The 22,498-nt window shown below is 36.8% G+C and overlaps 1 long non-coding RNA gene across 1 annotated transcript; it reads left to right on the top strand.

Moving 5' to 3' along the window:
- Positions 1-7,100: 7,100 nt before the first annotated feature.
- LOC138684585 (uncharacterized) lies at positions 7,101-16,076 on the top strand. Its single transcript, XR_011323833.1, has 3 exons — positions 7,101-7,252; positions 8,123-8,246; positions 15,342-16,076. It is a non-coding gene; the product is annotated as an uncharacterized lncRNA (long non-coding RNA).
- The last annotated feature ends 6,422 nt before the right edge of the window (positions 16,077-22,498 follow it).

Genomic DNA, 22,498 nt, shown 5'->3' with positions numbered 1-22,498 from the left:
CTGGGTGCAGGAGGGACAGACTCTTGTGTGCCATTTGGCGCCAGCCTGGCCCTACAGCACGAAGTCAGGACGCCTGCAATTGTTTCACACCATCCCCTGGTGCGCTCAGGCTTCTTCCTCTGAGGGAAGTGCATGTCCTGGAAGAACAAGGGGGATGGACACCTGATTAATATCAGTGCTGGGCTACGAATGTCCCTCTGAACGCTGTCAGCGTCACTCAGCGAGGTTTGCCTCCCTACAGTCAGCACCTCTGCGCTCAGCCGAGCCCTTAGCTCAGTCCTCTTTGGTCTCGCCCATTCCCTGTTCTCTTTATGCTCTCAACTGCCTTGTCTTTCTTTTTTCTTTCCCTGCCTCTCCCCATTTCTTTTTCCTTCAGGACTTCTCTCTGCCTCTCCCCTTCAGGCTTCCTGTCTCCCCTCCAAGCCGGCACTTCCGACAGCAGGAATTTCGAGATATAGCACGCTCATACATTTTGTATTAGCTCTAGGGGCTCTTAAGCCTTCTGACTTCACGGGGTTACAGAAACTAGCAAGCGCTATAGCCCAGGAATGCACCTGGAAGTAAGAGAAAAGGAGGGGGGGGGGAATTAAATGCTTAGCAACAGGAATGCCACACTTTTGAAGAATTAACTAGCTATTCATTCAATCGGAAAGGGTTATTGCATTAAGAACTCACATTAGAATTAAGGGGGAAAAAAAGCACTTGCTGGCTAAAGGGTGAGGATAAACCCAACATTTCTTTATCACTGCCTAGGGAAAAAAAACCCCCTTAATTACAATACTTGTCTTTGAATAATATTTCAGTCATAACAGCACATTTCTCAGATTCTGCATGATAAGTGCATTAATATTTATTCATTTTCTATGACCTTTAGATAATTCCTAAGGGTCCTATTTTGCTAGCGTTGATGTTGCTCACTTTCTATGCTCCTTCTGTACACTGGTCCAAAGCTTGATCACCATACATCAGCATCATTCTTGCCTTTGGAATCCTATTCCTGTGAACGGGGTGAACAATATTTGGAGCTGACTTTGTTCTCAAGCCTCAAAATTAATCTGTAGGGGCAGAGATCTTCTGCCATGGTAGACACTGGTGGGCCTCAGGCTGAGTGCAGAGACCTATTCCTTTTGAAACTGGTGGGACTGGAAAAGACTTTCAGACACCCTTTTTACACTAGTTTTCCTTGCAGTCTCAAATATTTGTCATTTATTGATATTTAATTCCTTTTGTCAACTTTAATCCACATCCTGCTTGCCTTACACAAGGGGGCTACTCTGGAGACTGCAGGAGTAAGACTAGCTCACTTTGATTTCACTCATTTTACTTTTTAAAAATATGTGTATTTGCACTTCTAACATCTTAGAAGTGCTTTCTAGACTCTAAAAACTAACTAAAATACTTAGAATTTGTCTTCTTCACCCACTGGCATTCAAAATGAAGGGGGTTTTGGTGATTTTTTTATAATGTCAACAATGGCTAGATGAGCATTTTTTCTTAATGTTAAGGAATTCTTTTCAAAATATTTGGTTTCTATTAAAATGTTAGTATATCAAATTACAAAAAACTCTATTGGCTTCCAGTTATAAAAATAGGGTAGAGGAAACTGAGTATTCAGACACTTGCACCTGGCTTGACTTTACAGAACTTATTTACAAATTGTATTTTGAGCGAAATGACTTTTTATTTATAAGTCTGGGCTAGCTAAGATCACTATCTTCCAAATAGTCTTCAGGCAAAGACAAGCCTATAGTCCTCCACCTAATGTCTGTGTGCATCTTTGCAAAAAAACAGAGCATTCTGTATTTCTAGAAGCAAGTGCATGTGAACGAGGCCATGTCTCATTCCTTCTCTTTGGTACACCAAATACTGAACTCCTAATCATATTGTTCAGTCTTTGGGGATAAAAATACAATTCTGAGAGAAGTGTAAATGCCCTTTATGCAAAGAAAAGTCTCTTATCTGCAGTAATTTGGTGAATAGGCTCTGTGATGATATCTGAAGTGCTGTGCTTCACCCACAGAAACTCTGCCTCCCACCTTTATTTTTTGGCTCAGTAATTTCAAGAACTTTGAGTGATAGCTAGGCATAGAGATGCCAACATGGGACTTTTATTTGTATATCAGTGGATCACAGTCTCTTTTTCAACTAAACAATTTAGAAAAACAAAAGACACTATCTTTCTGGATGGTTGTACTTCTTTCATAAACAACGTCAGTAGATAAGGGCATATTTCTGTCCTCAGCTAAGGAGTATTTTATCATGAAAAGGTATCAAACTATTATCTAGTCGTGCACTTGTCCCAGTGCAAAAAAAAAGCTTTTTGAAAGCTGAAGGAGAAAAATGCTACAACCTTAGTATTCAAAAGTCTTCTAGTGACAATACAGGACAGTAATGACATTTTAAAAATAGATAGTGAGTTTGTTTTTTTGTAAATACAAAAGATACAAATCTTGAGATCCAAATGAATTTCTACTACATTTACAAACCAGGAGAAATCCAGACTAGCTGTGATGATCTCAACGAGGAATATTCAATGAGGCAAGAAGGAAGGGGTTTTGCTTAGAGCAGATAGTAGTTTCAAGCCTGCTTTGGACTTTGTACATGAACTTGGATCTATAATCTGATTTTCAGCTATTCTTAATATTCACAGGAGTTGGGCAATTTTCTTTAGAAACTGGAGCGGTCACTACTCCCCCATTCTAGGCACTAAATTGATCAAACCCATTTCCAACACAGGAGTCCCAAATCCCTCCCAGAGCTCAGAGCCCAGACGCCTCAGAGCACTGAAATGATGGATCTCTTCCCAGGAGCAGATTACTAGAGCATAAACACTGTGAACACCTATCTAGCAGCATACCAATCACTGATGCCGTACCTGGAAATTAATTCAATATATTCAATTGTTTCAGAGCATCTTATTTCAAAGACAAAACACAAGATTGTTCCCTCCTGTACATAAGAAACAATATTCAGGCTGACACAAATAAACATATGACAGGTATCATAGGTACAAATCTCACAGTATTTGTCTCACTGGGAACAGCCATTGTCTCTTGGCTCCCAGGTAGCAACATCCTGATGAGAACCTACCTCAGTGACCAGCGAAGTATGATATGACATTGGGACTGAGAGTAGACGTGCTTCACATGTAGTTCAGCATGCAGTACAGCCTTCCTTTTAATCACATGGAAATCTAAATTCACAGCCACCATGAACATTAAAGGGAGGTGAAAATCCATCATTAACCCATGCACTGGCTTTCTCCTGGCTATATTGATGAAGGATAAACACAGCAACCTTGACTAATATTTTATTTTAATTACAGTAAAAGTAAATTGCAATTAGCACACAACACAGGGAATTAACAGAAAATTAAACAAGCTCTATGTATAAACCTGTAAAACCACTCTGAGGCAATTTGAATTCTTCATCAGGCTGGGGACTGTACACATATTTCTTTCTTTATTTATTTTATTGAGTGCTCATGTTTCATTCCCGAGCAGGCCTGCATGTATTGATTCGATCTCATGTTCAGTGAAGTGTGTATGTGCAAATGTCTAATGGGAGCACAGACCTGAAAGATAAAGTGATCTTTTTTGGCCAGACCACACACCCTTGGAGATTTGCCTGGCCCAAAGAGGATGTTATTGCACAACTGGCACAACCTCTTTTTGAAGCCTAGAGGGGAACTCATGAAACAACATTTGTGCATTGCAGCTGAGAAAAGCTCTAATTTGTACTGCTTATCTCTGATCCATGCACAACAGATCTGAGAGGAGGATTTTGCCCTTAATTTGTTCCCTGGTGTCTACACATTTTGAGTGTGTTAGATCAATGAACGATGCTACATTCCGTATGTGCCACAACACGTAGACCTAGCTAGGTACACTGAAGATGAAGAGGCAGCCTCAACTTTGAACCTCCCGTTTGTAAAACAACTTTAAACATTAGGCAGATGACTTTGTGAAGTGAATTAATTAGCAATAAAGACCAAAGGCACATTCTGTGTGAATAAACAACATAGATTTAGATCTTAGTTAAAACTTAGTGAATGTCAACTAATAAGGAGGTCTGTGGAGTCTGTTACGCTTTGCAAATCCTGGTTTTCTGAAAGGAAAACTATTACTGTTCTTAGCAGAAAATGCCTATATAATGTTTGAGTCTGTGGTGGAGTGAGACCTGCAGCTCCAAGATTCAGCATCTTTAGCTTTCTGTGGGAAAGATCTTTTTTTATACCTGTTTTTTACTTAGCTAGGGGTTTCTCCGGGGAGGGCAGGAGGGCGTTAGCTCAAGAATTCACTTGATAGGATCAGCAGCTAATCTGTCACTTCAAGGGGTGACAATGACAGGAGAGAAAGACTTCCTAATTTATTCATAAAATACTTTATCTGTCAATTCCATTTATTTAGTTCATTCTTCATCGGTAAAAGTATTGAAAAAAGGAAATTAATCCTGACCTTGGAGGTGAGAAGCAGAATGCTGATAACTCCAGCTCTGGGGGCATGAGTAGGCCAGGACTTTTTGCACCCAAGAGTGTGAAAAACATGATAGACTGATATTATCTCATGCATTTTACCCCTTGAATTCTTGTTGATACCACAATACCACAGAGGCTTTACTGACCTATTAGCAACACTTACGGGAAGCTCATATTCAGTATAGCAAGTCACATACCTTGTTTATTATTTTTGCATAGCACAAAGAAGCCTGTGGTACATTTTGTCTGTCTTTGTGCAATCGTTGCCAGTGAACAGATTACATCATGTCAGAAATGCCAGAATTTTCTGAAGGAATTTTTCATTCAGTTTAAGAATTGACATATATTTTTCAGTGAGCTGCAGCTTCTTTTCAAGTTCAACATAGCCTTGAAAGAATTCTTGAATGATTTCAAAGACTCTGAACAGCAAGAATTCATTGGCCAAACCCCAGTATAATTTTCTGTCTTTGATGAGTGTCGAAAAAGCACTTAGAATTTAATTTCACTAGGACCTTTATGTCCTTAAATCTTAGGTGATGCAACATACTATTTATGGAAGTATGATTCCATGAAATTACAGTTTGATTTCATGATGCTAATATGGAAGTGTTTTGTTGCTAAAAGTTAATTCCTCATAACAAGATAGAATCCACTTATTTAACCACACTGAGGTACTATAACTTTTCTTTTAATTGAAGACTTTTTCACCAGCAAACCCCAGATGCGATCCTTAGTATAAAAGTCAGGAACACGGAGCCTGTGCAAAGTAGGGTATGAAGACTGGAGAACTTGACACCGTCTGTCAGTTAATGAAGCGAGCTTGATCAGGAACTGAATACCTCATTTACTGTTTTCTGAGGTGGTAGATGCCCCATGCCTGGAAATATTCAAGGTCAGGCTGGACGGGGCTCTGAGCAACCTGATCTAGTTGAAGATGTCCCTGCTGATTGCAGGGGGATTGGACTAGATGACCTTGAAAGGTCCCTTCCAACCCAAACCATTCTATGATTCTATGCTTCACAAGCTCCTTGTCCACTTCAGCTGGTCTTTACAGACAGTCCCGGCCTTTCTTTTCCAGAATTCAATCTTCAAAGTTCAGATGGTTTGTGGTGATGAAGCATATATAGTTTGGATCATATGTAGGTTTTTTACAGCTACATCAAACCTTATTAAAGGGGAAATCTTCAGAAAATGGACCTCTAAAGAGACCCTAAGGTATGCTTTTCAAAGGCATATAATTTGACCAAGTTTGAGTTTTTTTTGCTGGATCTTTTTAGTATATCTGTACAAAGTGCATCTTTATATGAGATTGCTTTCTTTACCAGGTGTCTCAACTTTACACCAAAGAACGGAAATGCTAGCATTTCTCACAATATGGCTGTGAAAATGGACATAACAGCATCCCCTTCCTTAATCTCATTCTTGGAACAGCAAATACATTTTTAGCTAACCTATTTGTCAAAAAGAAGGAAGAAAGGGGCAGCTAGAGGCATGTGTTTGTTGTGAAAAAACATAGGTTTGTTTTTTAAATATAACAAAAGACTGTAGGACCAGCAAACTGAGAGCTACTATGAAAACGGAAGGGTTTCACCATGTGAACTTCAGATAAATTCTTAAATTGTGGAGCTTTCTGCTTATAAAACAATCTCTCTCAGGAGATACAGGAACAGAAAGTAACAGTACATTGCATGGCTGATACAGCTTGGCAGCACTGGGGACAAAGCTAGAGTTTTCTGTGATCACTTTACATTTTTGTTGTGTGGCTTTCAGTTTTCCTCCTACAGAAGAGCAGGACAGGGAGGACAGTGCACAAATTAGACCCATCCCAGTCCAGAGCTGGGATGCAACTGAAGTACAGAGCAGGACATGTGAGCTGGGAGCTGTTCCCTAATCCCATAGTTTAGCCAGGGGCAGAAAGTCTATATATATTAGCCTTCATAATTAGCCCTCAGAGCCCTTCAGCCTCTTGCTTGCTTCTTCTTCATCCACCATTGCTCAAATTGAGTTTTTCAACTCTGTTTCCTCAATCTAGTATTTTTCCCTAATTATTTGCCTTGAGCCTATAGTATCTGAAATTGCTACAAGGCCTCCAGCTCAAATATTTGTCAGGCCCAGCATTCTGTAATATCTAAAACATATGGGAGCAAATGCACTCAATACTGCCAACGTGACTTATGTTCAGTAAGTTCAGTACACACCTCCAACCAAGGTAGTGCAAGAAGACAGTATTTATACTAAGGTTTAAAACAAAATTGCTTTTTTAAAGAGGATGGAAAGAAATGTGTATTTAAATGTAAGTCATGATTTAGTTATTGATTTATCTACTCAGCTACGCATGAATATATCATTAGGAGTTGTTAAACCAGAATCTCAGTGAAAGCTTTGTTCTTTGAATTAGCCTAATGGTCACAGTGCCTATGAATATATAATGTGAGGGTTTAGATATATAAAAACATAAGCACTTACATGCCCATGCATGAATACACATGTACATATGATCAGAGATATGCATGTAAATACATGTACATGTATTTACAAATATATACATGGAAAGCTGATGGAAGAGAAACAAAGCAGCTGAAATTACTTCCACATCTTCATTCACAGGTCTCTGTGTGTCAGAAAGGGCCACCACTGCTGGCTTCATGTCAAAAACTACGCCATGAGTGGTCAGAGCTCCAAGGGTCCTTGTGTCACTGCAAACCAGAATTTTGGAGGAACTTGCTGTGACATTCAGGAATCTAGTTTCCATTAATCTGTGAGATAATTAAGCAGGTAATGACCATTGCTTTTAATGCAAGTTAAGTATGTAGCACCCTATATGACTTAGAGGGAGACTGTACTGTAAACCACACTTTATTTGCAGGTATAAGGATCACACTGTAATTTAATTAAGTAATTAATCAAATTAATAAAATAGGCCATAATAACTCATCTGCATGGGAAAATTAATGTTAAAATGCTAAAAATGAGGAAAAAAATCAGCACATGTCTGGAGAGAGAAGGGAGAAATACAAGGGGTAGAGAGTGGACTTTCCTCACCTCTGTAGGTGGTAAAACTCATAGTGAACGCCCAACAGCAGGGCTGCTCACCAGGCTTCACTTGCAGTAGCAAAAATCACAGTGGGATTGCTTTTTCACTGGTTTTGTCATCTGGCTTTCCAGAAACAAATGGTTGTGACTTCCAGCTATACCACCTTACTTCTACATCTCCTCTTTGCAACGCATATTGCAGCAGATAGCTCCTCCGTCTGAACAATTCACACCTTTCCTTCCTTGTAGGACGCCAAGCAGAGCTGTACAAATGGTTATGATTTATCTATTTTGCAGCTATTCAGCAGCACCTTTTTGCATAAATAACACACAGACCTAGCCACACACCTCTCTTGACTGCTGCCAGAGTTTGCCAAAGAAGAACATCTTTTTGCAGAGTGAAGGAAAAAATGGTGGCTTTTGCTTTCTCAGGGTTTCTTCCTAGACATTTCTGCTCCTCTTGGGTGACTGGATCTGTGTGAAGGCCCGAGAAAAGAGAAGGACAGTTCAGAAAATGAAAACAAGGGAAAATAAGTATAATTTGTAATTTCAGATTTACTGAAAGGTGTAAGGAAAAAGAAGTGTCAGGATCTACCTTGTCCCCATCTACAGGTCCTTGGCCATAAGACAATTCAGAGAAGAAAGCTTCTGGGGATGATGATAACACTCAGGCTGCACACAGAAAATGTATGGCCCTCGGACTGTAACATGGATCCAAAATCAGTGTGATTTCCAGGTACTGTAGAGCTACATTAGATGTCCCACTTTGGTTTCTAAATTTCTTGCCACAGAAACTTCATTTTTAAAAAAGCAGGCTAACCCAAGTCACATATTGAGTCATAAAATAATTATAGTCAATTCTCTGTATTGACTCATCCTAAGAGTTGATTCCTTTATGCTGGCTGAAGAGTGTGAATTTTTGACCACTTTAGAAATATACTATTAAATGTACCTTGCTGATAAATGTGAAATACTTGCCATCATATGGGACTGGGTCTGAGAAACTGAATAATAAATTCTATAATGAGAGATACAAGTGAGGCAGGTGTTTTGGTTAAACACAGAAAGAATGGATCATGCTGGATTTTCATTTTCCTTGTTTGGGAACTGCATGATTGTGCCAAAGACACACACACATATTTTTTTTTTTTTAAATAATTGTTCTTTTTAAATTAGATAAAGAAAACCCCATTCAGTTTTGCTTTCAAAATCAGAATATTTCACCACTTGTATTTATATTCATTGAATTTCAGGGTTAAATTTCAGAAACAGTAGGATACTCACTTTGATCCTAAGATTAGAAAAACATCCACTCTCATTTTTTTCCAGCACAGCACTGAATTGAACACAAAATGTGTTTTGAAAATTCAGTTGGCCTTTTCCAGCCAAATTTTTTTAAGCAAGTCTGTTCATTGTAGAGCTGAGGAAATGCGAAGAGAATGAAGAGTGCTGAGGATTTTTTTTTATGTCTGCAAAACATTTTTATCATTTTCCTTTGAAGTCTCTGCAAGTTATCTAGTGTTTGTGTTAACTTTCTATATGAAAAGAGAAACTACTTTATCCTCCTAGGAGCCATTTTAAACATCAGAGAAAGTGAAGAGCAGGAATGAAATCTACCTGACTAAACAAAGCCCAGCACAGAAAGTGCAGACATTGTAAGGGTTTGTTTTAAATTCTGACTTGACTCCTGCAATAGAGCTATCCAAATTCAGCTCCTAAATAAGTGAACACTGCAGCTCCCACTCCAGTGAGTGAGATTTCTCTCTGCATGCCTCAAGGTTCCTTTTGGCTTATAACCAATAGATTTCAGGGTAGAATCCATGGGGTAAAATAAAAAAAATGCAGAAATATAGGTAGGAACAGTATTTATAGCATCTTTCATGATGACTGCTTAGAAACAGAAGGAATTTCACTGCCTGCTAATGGGTTTGATGAAACTACAGCAAGTTCTGCATCTGTTCCTCTGCTTGGTCCTATAAGGGAACACAATGCTCAACTTAGTTTTGTTTTCAGTGGCAGATAATCCCTCTGTTATTTCAGCCTTAATACAAGACACTTCAACATGGTTTTTTTAGGATTTCTTAGATTTGTTTGTCCCTAAAAAACAGGGGAAGAATAATTGGGTGTAGGGGATTTAGTCTTTGCAACTCAAATGTCACAGAAAGTCATAAAAGTCCTGCCCTTCTGTGCTTGATTTCTTGATGATATATGACACATATGTCTGCCTAATTTAGTGCTTATTAAAGGAATAATGTTAATGGTTAAGGAGTATGAAGCCTTAATTAGATATTGCAAGCAGCTAACTACCGTAGCAAAGAGAGCCCTTTATTCTGTATTTACTGCAAACATACCAGAATGTCACCAATATCATCTGAGAAGACTAAAGTCAATCCAGCAGCTGCAAACAGTTGTTAAAAACTAATGTGTTCTATGTAATTTTAAAAATTTGATACTTGATTTTATTCCCACATGGACATTCATTTTTTAATGAGACTCGAAAAAAGAATAATTATGGGAGATTTTAGATGGAAAAGAACCTATTAAGAAGGACACTCAGGATCAATTCAGCAGTTTATTTGGAATCACTTCTGAATTTGAGCTCCTGTACATTTATTAAAGAGGTTGCATTAGTTTATGTATCTACTTCAGAGTTAGAGTTGGTGGAATGATGCAAGAAATACATTTGCAATATAGTCACAAATGAATGACCATAGATTTGTTGCTACTCTTGCCACCATGACAGAAGATCTTTCCAAATATTTGTGGCCCAGTATTCACAGTATTCAAAACAGTGTCTGTGAATCACCAATATTCTCCACATTTGTACCTGAAATAAATTGTTCATTACTCACTGTTCATTATTTGTTAGTCATAACTCATTATCTTTTGTTAAAGTTTCAGTCAGCTAATCAAGAAGCAGAAAATATACTGTATGACCAAAAACATCCCACAAATAATGATTAATCAAAATGAGCAGTTCATGAACAGCACAGTGAATAAAAATCATTCAGCTGAACCAGTTATCAAAGACATACAATACTAATGTATTGACACAAATCAAGAGTGGTTCGTGAATGAGTCATGAACCAAAAGCCAATTTAATTTGGGGGTCCTAATAGCACTAGTAAATGAGTGTTTTGACATAAAATGCTAAGTTTAAGTGTCACACTCCCCTTTCTTTAAAAACTATTTCTGTGTGCCTTATCAGAGTGAACTGGGCAATTAATTGCAGCTGGCTGTAGAATTGCCACTGTCTTTAGTGGGAGAAAAATTAGCTCCTGTATGTGTTTTATTAAGACCACTTGGTAGTTAATGTTTCTTTAGTTTGTTTTCTCTGTGCCTTCTTGTTCCCATGGATCTCATCCTGGGTCTCACTTACCTTTTGGCATTTTTTATATTGTTTTAGCAGAAACCCTGTTTTGTTGATTGTATGGTGCAAACAGGCATTTCTGGGACTGAGAATCTGACTCTATATTATGGTTCTAGTCACACTTTTGAATTAACCTTTTTTGTATGAATTCAAAGTAAAGAATAATTTTATTATCTTTTTACTATATTTCAAAACTCTATGTCTCAGCATTTTGAAAGACCAGAATTCCCAGAGTTGATGGAGATCCGTTATATGCATTAAGATATTGAATGGATTATCTACTCCAAATCAGGCTCCAGTAAGACATGACCAAATTCTTTTCTGAAAAGAAAGTGGTTAAATTTAAAGATGTTCTGAAAAGAATGAGCAAAATACAAAGACACAGGGTTTACCATGAAGCTTTCCAAGACTTTACCATGATCTGTGAATTACATGACCTTGGGGGCTCCAGTTTAAATTTGATGTAATTCAATTTATTAAAAACAACAGTGGGAAGATATGGTTTCAACCAATTATATTTAATTCTTTTTCCTGAGGAAGCTGATCATGCTGCATGGTGCAGTTCCTTTTCTAGAGCAGCTACACTGAGATGTCCTGAAATTCTACTTCCAACTGGTAAATCCAGAAATTACTCTTTGAATCAGCCAGGTCTCATTAACTCAGAATTGCTAGAGTAAGAAAAGCCAAGAGGTTTTAGCATTGTCTAAACAGATTGCGCCATTATTTACCTGGAGAGAGCATTCTTATTTTTAGGTCATATCTAGAGATCTGTAGGGATAAGAGACCATAAACATCATAAAATTTAGGGCTAAAGGAGGAGAACACCTGCTGTTATCATTGCATGATGTCTAATAATATCCTGCTGAAAAGCCTCGTTTTACATGTGAATATACAGCATTATTGTCATACTTTATGTGAACACACATTTTCCACAATATTTCATTAGACATATTTTTGCAGTACAATACTGATGTTTTTAAGTAGCTTCTTGGAACTTCAAAGAAAAAACAAATAGCAGCATACTTATTTATAGCTATAAGCCATATACAGTGCATGTTACACTGTGTTTGCAATGTAGTAAATGCCCTTTAAAGAATAAACAAGGACAGTAATATTAAGTGAAGGTATGCAGATCATAAACTTAATGCACCTGGTACCTAAATCTGAAAAAAAAAAAAAAAAATTAATCTTTAGCATGGACGTATACTGCACTTTTCAAATCCAGTTGGAATAACTGGCCTAATGGACAGCTCTTTCCCATAGGGGTTGGAGAAGATGTTGATTCTGCAGTGTAATTCCCCTCAATTTTTCCCTGTCTCTGAATTGTACTGCCATCAGAGCTATTTGTTGGAGAAATTGCCATCTTTCCCCATTAAAGGAAACTGCTTATACTCCTAACTTTCCTAATTTCACGTAGCTGATGATACCATGCATATAAGAGAGCTCAAAGTGACCTTTTGGGCATGACTTTGATGCTTTTTATTGAGAAATGCTTCATATACATACATCTTATAGAGCAACACAAATGTTCCTATATCTACAAGGAAAAACTCTTAGAAGTTACAACGTATTGGTGGTTTGAATTCTTTAATTTGTATGGCATTTAGTTTTGAAGATTATCCACGAATGTCCTACTTCTGATATTTTGCATATCTTTTGTTTTATAAGTGTTTCCATCCATGTTTTCACATGAAAATAGTGGAACAAGACTATAAAAAACCCCATGAAATAGGATGAATTTTTTAACATAATATTAACAGCTTCTACCACTTAATTGTCTAACAATGGAGAGGTGAATAAAAACAGCAAGAACAGAAATGAAAGTCCACAGTTTATGATAAGAAAAGCCATGACCATGGGCTTGCAGAGGAAATAAGTACCTAATCATACGTGGGGACACTTCCTCATTATATGCTAAAACATAAATTTTAAGGATGTATAAAAACTTCTTCAATTCTCTAACCTCCTATTTATGCTCCAAGCAAAATTTGAAATGCTGTGACTACATATGGGTTAACTATGCCTGGAAGGGATAAACTCAGGCATTTAGAATAAGAATTTTCCTGATAAATAGTGGTACAATCTGGTGATTTCAGAGCTTGTGCTGGCTAGCTCCAGATAAAAGAGCAACTCCTTTTAAATCATCATTTACACACCATGTCACTGAGATCAGACAGAGGAAGTCCACAAAGTCCTATTAAAAGTGAATAGGCCTCTCTCACGCTTAGTCTTGTCTTTATGATATTTATTGCTCTGTGCTTTCAAGTCACAAGCGTGAAGAGATCTCAGCTACTGGAGAGATTCTCGTTGCTGTTGCAATGGGCTTGTTCTTTTGCCATTTGTGTTGTATGGTAGTGGTAATACTGAAGTGTGCAAGTACTGGGTATCTGTACATTCAGAGCAGCAGAGGGAGGTCATAGGTGGTTGTCTCCTTTGCTAAATGGTAAATGTTTGTTCCAGCTATGCCACGTAGTGTAAACCAGTGCCTTCAGTAGCTGGCCATGTTCCAAAAGGCCAAGGAAGTCTGCTGTTTGACCCTTTCTGCATTTTTCATGAGACACACATATAAAAAAGCATGTTTCCCTAAAATGAGAAGTAAGGAAAATCACTCTGATTACATTTAAATTTTAATGGTCTTAGTAAAAGGACACATGCAAATGAACTACAAAAGCATGTCTGGCATATGACAGTCTTTTCTCCATAAAAACGTGAACAGCTCCCATCTACAAATAAAGAAATCCCTCTTGTTTGTGCAGTGAAGGAAGACCATCTTGAAGTCTGCTGTCAGTTCTAAAGCATACATTAAAGATTTGTCACTATGGGATCTAACAGTGACCTCCAGAGATTTGTGGAGACTTGCATTGGGTGTGACTGTGCAGCAGCTGACCACTGTGAGTCCAAAGGAGTGCTAATAAAACAGATAGTGGCAAGGAATACTTTCGGTGTTAAGATTTTCAAACATTGGTAATAAATGATAAGCCATCGTTTGTGGCTCAGAATCGGAACTGGAATCTTTGCCATTTGTATGTGACTCGTGACTTTATCCCTTTGGAAGTGATTTCTCTGCCAATTGCTTTGCAAAATGTATATATAGAAGACTTTCAGTGATATTACCCCAGTATAAACTTTGCATCTAGAATAAAATTGAGCTCACAAAAAAATGGATCCAGAAGCATATATGCCTATAGCTTATACAGATACTGAGAGCAGTAATAAAATTGAGTTTTCTCAGTTTAGAAATTTTGACCAACAGATATCTACATGCAAAATTTACACTTATGCTATAAAATATTTTTGATGCCATTAAAGAAGAAGACAGCATGAAGACTGTTCTATAGCAATTCTAGTAGTGTTAACATCTACTCACTAGCTGGATTAATTTAGTCATTACATTAATTTTTCATATTGCTTTGCACTGATCAGAATTTTCTAACTTGTTAGGAAAGCACATTGATATTTAATAAACTACACAGGCAGCTTGATTTTCCATAATAGTTGATGAGAACCCATTTCAAAACCTTGGAGAATATGAGTGGTTTGAGTAGCAATGGGAATTGATTGCAGAGAATTTTGGCATCACTGTATTAGAGGCATCTGTGGATTTACCATGTTATATAGGAGAGCCTGAAGCAGGAGTAAATGGCGTTTCTGTTGTACATTGAACTCATAGGATAGTCGCAGCTAAATGCAGGCAAACAAAGTTTATCTGTTTCTCATTTAGATGATATGGAGTTCACCTATCAATCATTATTAGGCCTGTGAAACTAAGTCAAGGACCATGACTTTCAGAAGATGTGACATTTGCGCATCTAACATACTAGGTGGTATACAGAGCTATAAAAGTCAAGGTCAAGAATGGAGTATCTAAAATGCAAAAAAATAAAATCTGTGTCCACTTTCATTAGCTGGGCATTGATATTTATTTTTTCCTGGTCCTTTGGGTACTGAAACAGTTCATTTATAGAAATGTGTATTTATACTAATATAATCCCAAATCATCGCTCCAAGGAAAATCTCTGGAAGTCTTTTACCCTTCCATTAATGCTTTGGGAGTAAAATCTGAAGTTCTAACTCTGTACAGAACTTTCTGGCATGGTCGTCAATGATAGACCAGTCCTGTTAATATACAGGGGTTTTAGAACTTAATTCAAATATATTTTCCATTTTAAAGTTATAATGACTAAGTGCACGTGCTCACTTAAAAATTATCCATTAGTTGGGTAGTTTTCAATAACTTAATCATCATTTGATTGTCTCATTTTGTATTGCAGGCAGTTCACCTGTTCTTCCTCTAAATTTAAATGTTTCCTATTTACACATCAGAAAACATAAAAAGATGATAATATTTAGAAAACAAAGAAAAAAACAAAAGCTGTATTCAAATGCATTATTTATATAATTATCCTATAATTAAAGTAATTACAGTTTGCGGTGAAAAATAGTCTTTATTTTTATTTGCAGGTTTCTTGAGGGGTGTGTACTGATCATCATAGAGAAGCTACATGAAAAATAATTGGAGAAGTTCTCATTTCTGCAAAAGATTTAAGTTGCATAGGACATGTTCTTCAGGAAACAACTATGCATCTTTGCAGTCCATTAATTGACAGGCCTGTATGAAAGAGAGTTAGACTGATGTTCAGAGATATTTGTGAGCTTTTATAATCTTAACTACAGCCACAGCTACCCTGGATATGAATTTTCTGAATAAGAGAGGATTTCTAACTTAAAATGTTGCAAGCAGTAAAAATGGTGTAAATGAAGGACTTCTTGCCTTGTGGTATTTTTTAACTTCTAGATTCAATTTGTTCTTCTTTTTAAAACTAGGAAAGCTAGAAACTTAAAAAGTGGAAGTTTAGCTGTCCATGAAACTACCTGAATCTAGGAGCAGTAGTTTTGAAAAAGACCCACCGACTATCAAAAATATTGAGCTGAGACCCAGAACATGAGGCTGTTACTCAGGAAGCCAACACAAATAGTATTTTCTCCTTTTATTGGTAGCTAATGTATCACAGGCAGCAGAATAAGGGAGAATAAGACCACGTACTATCTCATGCTACTGCTACCATGGAGGCATGCCTGGTCTGTAGCAGCGTTACTCAGCAGCATGCATCGCTTTCCTCACAAAACACCTTGCACACGGGCACTTTGGATTATTAGGAGGTGTCTGAGGATCCTACTGCTGTGTGGGTGTGGATGGGATTTATTCTTTTTCACCTCACAAGCCATGTTTTACTCCTTCATGGAACTACACAACAAAAATTGTTATGATCAGATTAATCCTAGAAATGAGTCATCAACTTCAAAAAACATATATATGGGACATATTCAGCAAGAAATGCTAGTCAGTTACTACATTTACTTGATTACATTCATGTAAATATCGATATATGCACAATCAATATCTGCCAGGACTGTGGAAAATTAGGAAAACTATAAGTCTCATAGCATGACATTTTTTTATTGTACAGCTAAAGGGAAGTGTGTATTGACTCGATCTCCAGAGAAAAGCATCTATTTATTATTTGAAATGAGCCATATCAAAGGACAAGATGTATATTTCTACAATGATAATAGGCAAAGTAGAACTTGTCTGGAAATTTTGTTCTTTCTTCTTTAAATATGATCTGCAGAAAAATATCATCAATTTTTTTTTCTATCCGGCCTCATGAGCAGGGGCTAAGAAACAGTGCACGCATAAGGGCTTGAAAATAAAGCTTATAAAAAACTTCCTCCATTACAGTCTCCAACAACCTACTTTAATTTCCGGAGTGTAACATGCTTTTACAAGTTGCTGCCTGCCACCATCATAATCATCACACGAGTGATTTCCATGCAGACTGGAGAATCTCAGCTAAGCATCATTTTAGGGAACACAAGAAAATGTCTGTTTCTCTGAGGGACATCTTGAAGCTCTAAAAAAATTGCAAGACTTGCATCTGTGCAAACTGTCCAACATTCACCTGAATGAATTTGCTCTTTGGAGACTTACAAGTTCTAGACCTCGCTTTGGCCCTTTGGTCATGGTCCATGTGCATCTCCTGCTGTATCTTCCACAGTCTGCAAACAGAGAGAACTAACTGACTGTGAGCAGCCAGTGGCTCCCTACCATCAGTTTGTAAGGCATGGATAAACAGTTTGCTTTTGATTTATGGCATCAAGCTTGTAGCCTTTAATACCCCAGGACATTGTACAAATTACTTGGTGAATCATGTTCTCACATATCACCAGTTCTAGGTGAATTGAGTGTAGCTGCTCTTATGCAAAATATCAGATATCAAGACCTCTGCAACTTTGAAGGCTAAAGCAGCTTTCCAAGACTACCTGTTTAGGTTCTCAGAAATAAATTGAATAAAATGAGAGGTCTGGGTCAGCTGATCTTCTCAAGAAATACCGAGACAAGTTAAAAAAAGGTTTGGGCATACAGTGAGAAAAGACCCTGGAGTTTAGATGGGATTGGGTTCTCACAAGACCCAGTGTATCATTACAGCAGTTTTACCTGCCCTACTAGTCAACTGTTCATAACATTCAGAAGAAAATCCATTACCAAATAATTTTTCAATTATTTATTAACAGTTTAAATAATATGGCAATAGTTTGGGAGAATTAATAGCCTCATAGCAAAACACTAAATGAGACCTCATGGATATTTGTACTCAATACTCTGACATATGGGAAGACTAACTTTGCTAAGTCAGATCTCTTCCTAAAACTGCAGCCTCCTTGGGCAGTCAGTTCCATTTATAACTAACACTGCTCTTAAAATGTTTCCCTAGAATTGAAAATAAATCTTCTTCTCAAGTCAGGCTTAACAAAAATCTATAAAATAACTCAGAAAGCATTCTTCCAGCATTTTGCAAGTACACTTTCACCACTATGTTGGCACCTAATAACAGTTAAAAAAAATAATATTCTTAAGGATAACAGATTACTTTTGGGGCAGTGAAATTTCAGAATAGATAGTCCATCTGTCTTATTGCTTTAAAGAGTTATTTTTATGATTAAACTGATTATTAAGCAGAGGAGCTCAGACTGGCAGTTGTGTCAGACTGGCAATTTACACTTTCAGCAGAGGATTTAGGAAAACTACACTGTTTTGACATATTTCTTTCACTTTGCCATTTTATTTGGTTTTATGAATCTTCTCCTTTGTTTTAATTTTGACAATCTGGAGGAGGTTTAAGATGCACTTTCTTAAAAATGCTGATTTTGTTATTGTCACCAGGCAGTATCAGAAAACACAAAAAATCTGATTACAGATGCACTATAACCTTTGTTCTATTTTAATGTTAAAAGCAGTTTAATGACAATTTGTTTTACAGTCAGGAATCACTCTTCCTAAGAGTTCACCACATGGCTGGTATCTGATATCTGTATGCCTGTGAGAAAGAGAGGACCTTCCTTCAAAGCGTACTTGGAAGTCAATGACTTGCGAGTCCAAGCCCTTTGCAGAATTGCTTTCTATAGGTATGACATAACGGGTCTGGTGTTATAACAGGTACCAACACTCAAAGAAACATTGACATGTTGGTTTGGTCTGATTATCACTAAAATGGTAAAACCTTTTCATTTTGACTCTTTCATAAACTAATAATATAGCACTGTAACATCTTAAGTGCATTTGGAATATGATGAAAGAGATGAAAATAGAATAATAAGAGGAGGGATGCTGTGAGGGACCTTAAAATCTAGCTGAAACTTGTGGATAAAACACAGTATAGGAGAAGCTAAGCCCTTTGGACAGGCACAGAGAGTTTTCAGACTTAAGAAGATTCAGGCAGCAGATACAGCCTGCTGGTTTTGGACTTGTTCTGGTTAAAATGGCAGTCACTTTCTGTTATAACTGTTCCTTATTAAGCGAATTTGTTATCTGCATAATGAAATCATCTGTCAATGATAATTGAGCCTATTTCTTATTCGGGTTGCTGAGGTGTGTGCACTTCACGCAATGCTTCTGAACTTTCCAACTCACACTGCTGTGCTGTGTCCCAAATCACACCAGGGACAGTGCTGCTCCCAAAAGGAGGGCTTGTTCTGGGTTTTGAAATGAAGAACATGCTGAAAGCACAGGTACTTTGGGAAGGACCAAAAAGGTGGGTTTTCAAAACAACTCTTGAACACAAGCATATCTGTTACTCTGTAACTTCCAAATCAGTGTTTAGTTTTTAAAAAAAAAGAAAAGGGTTTTTTTTTCTCCAATTGTAATTACATGTGAGTTAAATTTTTCACAAGATATACTCAGGTTTTATTCTCAGTTACAAAATTTTCAAATATTCTATGAAGAGTTTGTAGTCATGGAGTGTATTGCTGCTTTCAGTTTTCTGTACAATCACTCTTTTGTTAGTCACCAACTTTTCTTGCTGTTTCTCACTCTTTACCATGGCTTCCCTTAGTCCTTCTCCAAATGAAAGCTGAACTTGGGTAGACAGAGACTGATTAAAGGGACATCTCAAAATCACTCATCGCTACTGTGTACTCTGTAATCTTTTCAGTCAGTGGCCAAATTTTCAGTTGCCCTCGTGAGAACAGAGTTTTGCCAACACAGGGCATTTTTTAATATATATTTCAATTTTTTCCCCTATATTTTTATTTGTATTTTATTTCTGATTTCTTTCTCAGGCTTTTTTTGCATTATTTCACAGTCCTGTATGACAACATCTCATAAAATTATTCTTTCAATTTTTAAACACTTTTTTTATAGTGACTGATTTTCTATTAGTGCATATGCATGTTTATCTTGGGAGATCAGATATGGCTCAGGTAAACAAACATGTTAATTGAGAGTTTCCCCTCTGAAAGACTCTATGTATCAAGGAGCAGATTCATACTATGTGGGTAAAATTGTCTAACTGTATTGAATGCATAGATATACTTTTATATTTGATTAATTACAAAATAATCAAGAAAAATCCAAGAACTTTAAACCACTTGAAGACTTTAAATTCTAAGCACTATGATTTTGAGCTAAATAGGAAATGTTTCTCACCACTTGCAGATTGCAATTACCTTATTGACAGAGTATGAGATTTTCATGCTACTGCCTTTGACCTTTATAGAAAAAGTACTCATACTGCATTAGAAAACTTTCCCTTTTCAGCAAAGTGATGCTTTTGTAGAATAACGACCCCATTCCCTTTTTTTCCAAAGTAATTGTGTTTAAAATTTAAATTCCTTAATCTTATTCATGTACAGAATTTCACACAGTAGGTTTTATAAACTCTGCAGCAATGGAAAATATTTTCTGTGTTCTTTATTAAAGGTGTCTCAGGTCTTTGTAGACCAACCAAGTTGTCCAGTGAAACAAGAATTATTCTCTCATACCACAGAAATTCTTCTTACTACTTTCTTATTTCTTCTTACTCATTTCTTATTTCTCAGTGAAGATCTGAATCATATAATCTAAGCATGAAAAAGTAATTTTTAGGCCCCTCCAAAGCCTTTTGAATGGTACATAAAAGATAATCCACACTTTAAACAATGGCTCAAACTATATCTCTTCTGGCATATGCTGTGGAATCTGGGTGGATGATTTGTTTCTACTTTGCACTGAGATGATTATATGGTTCTTCTTCAGAAGAGCACTGTTTTTAAACCATTATAACCCCTTAACTGCTGTTCAGAGGTGTTATTTGTGACCACCATAACTTTGTGCCCAGAGGTGGAGTTCAGCCTGAAGCTTTGAAATACTGGTATCAAGGGGAACTCGGACAAGATATGCAATAATAGTAGGATGTCTATCTTTTTAACCATGAAACAGTCTCTGGTTATTTGGTTGAGACATCAGAACAGAACAGGACTGCTCAGAAACCTTGAATACTGTTTTGAACCTACTCCCCAATGTTTGTTGGGTTTTTTTTTCTGCTGCTCAGCCTTTGTAAGAGTTTAAATGAACTCATTCTTAAGTTGAAATTCATAAGAAAATACCCAATAATTTTTTAATTTCAAAAAAATCCCTGTTTGGTTTTTTTTTTGCTTCCTTTTAGGCAATCAGCGTCAACATCTGCAGCCATGTGTAATTCCAGTGCGTCTTGTCACCAGACAAATGGGTCAAAATTATTGAAGCTTTCGTTTTGTCACTGTAAGTACAAGCACAGGTTCAAGAAAGTGTTTTAAGGTGCTTGCCACCTGCTTCTTCTTCTCTTATGTCTTCACCACCACCTCAAACCTTGGGGGAAAAGAAGTCACCAGAGGTTAAGCTACCAGCAACTATCATATTTCCATAAAGAAATAACTAAAAATATGGAGAACAGCAGTAATCCTATTTCACTAATTTCCTAAGAACATACTCAGAAAGAATATCAACCTTTTTTCTTTTTTTAACATTTTTTTTCTTCCGGAAGTTTGTTCTAGTCAGAATGAGCTATGGTGTGAGGATCAGGAGATTTCAAGTGGTATTACCACTGATATGCCGCATCATTTGGGAATACTCTCTTTGTCCCTGCACAATTGTTTTTCTGATGGGAAGAGAGACCTAATGTTTATCAACTTGAAAAATGGGGGGTTGTGACAACTGCACACTGATTTAACCATAAGAAGTACTTCACTGCCTGAAGTACTATGGCTACAAGTTTTATGCATGATATTATCATTATCCTTCTTTGTTACTGTTAAGGAATAGGTTTTACTTCACTGTTACCGATAAATGTATTTTCTAAAGCATGAGCAAAACACTTCTTACAAAAGTTGGCTTTAAAATGTGTACAGTGGTGCACATGAAATTATAAATAGCTAATCTTATGAAAAAAATTCTGTATTCTATTAAAAACAAATTCAATGACAACAAACAATTTGCATTTTCCTTAAAAGAAGCAATTATAAATATGTATAATTATGCAAACACTTACAAGAAAGATATTCTACTGTGTAGAAAAATAACAAGGAATTTCTGAATGTGTAAACTAAACTGATTTTAACTTTAAGAGCAGGAACCTTGATCACAGGGAAGTTTTCAGATCTCACCTGAAAATTTAAATCCTTCATAAGGAGATATGAAGCAAGCCTTCCTACACATTTTTCAAGGTGTAACTGAGATTTATTTATGTTATTGTATGTTCCCAACATGTCTTTGTCATACAAAATTTTAAAACAAATAGACTGGATTTTTTTTCTCCAAGATATGAATTAGCCCATGACAACAATTTCATCAAGGTACTATTGTGACATGGTAGTTTTTCAAGAAATAGGAGAGACTGGACATTTGTATGTCAACGGGAATATCAAGAATTAGAAGAACAAGAAGCAGAAAAGCTTTAAGAATCACACTGAAGACATAAATGCTAATACTTAATTGCCTCAGCCAGTATGTGACTGATGCTTATGATGTTCTGTAGCATCTGCAGGAGTCACATGAGCGGACAGATTTAATACAGAATGAAAATACCTATGGTAAACAATCAGATTAATAAAGCACGTCAGGTCTGTCATGACAGTAAATATTTCAAGAATTTGAAATGCTGTCTACTCCTTTCTACACATTTAGTCTCGTCCCCCGATCCCCCCTAGCTGAACAGGACTACTTATATTCTTGGAAGGAAGCATGTATGTAAGCATATCTATGAAAAGTCTGATTTTCTTTTACTGGAGAATGTAATCAAGTTGACAAGTCATGTGTCCCACTGTCT

The sequence above is a fragment of the Haliaeetus albicilla genome, chromosome 3, assembly GCF_947461875.1.
Source record: "Haliaeetus albicilla chromosome 3, bHalAlb1.1, whole genome shotgun sequence".
Lineage (NCBI taxonomy): Eukaryota > Metazoa > Chordata > Aves > Accipitriformes > Accipitridae > Haliaeetus > Haliaeetus albicilla.
This window is presented reverse-complemented; position numbering and strand designations above follow the sequence as displayed.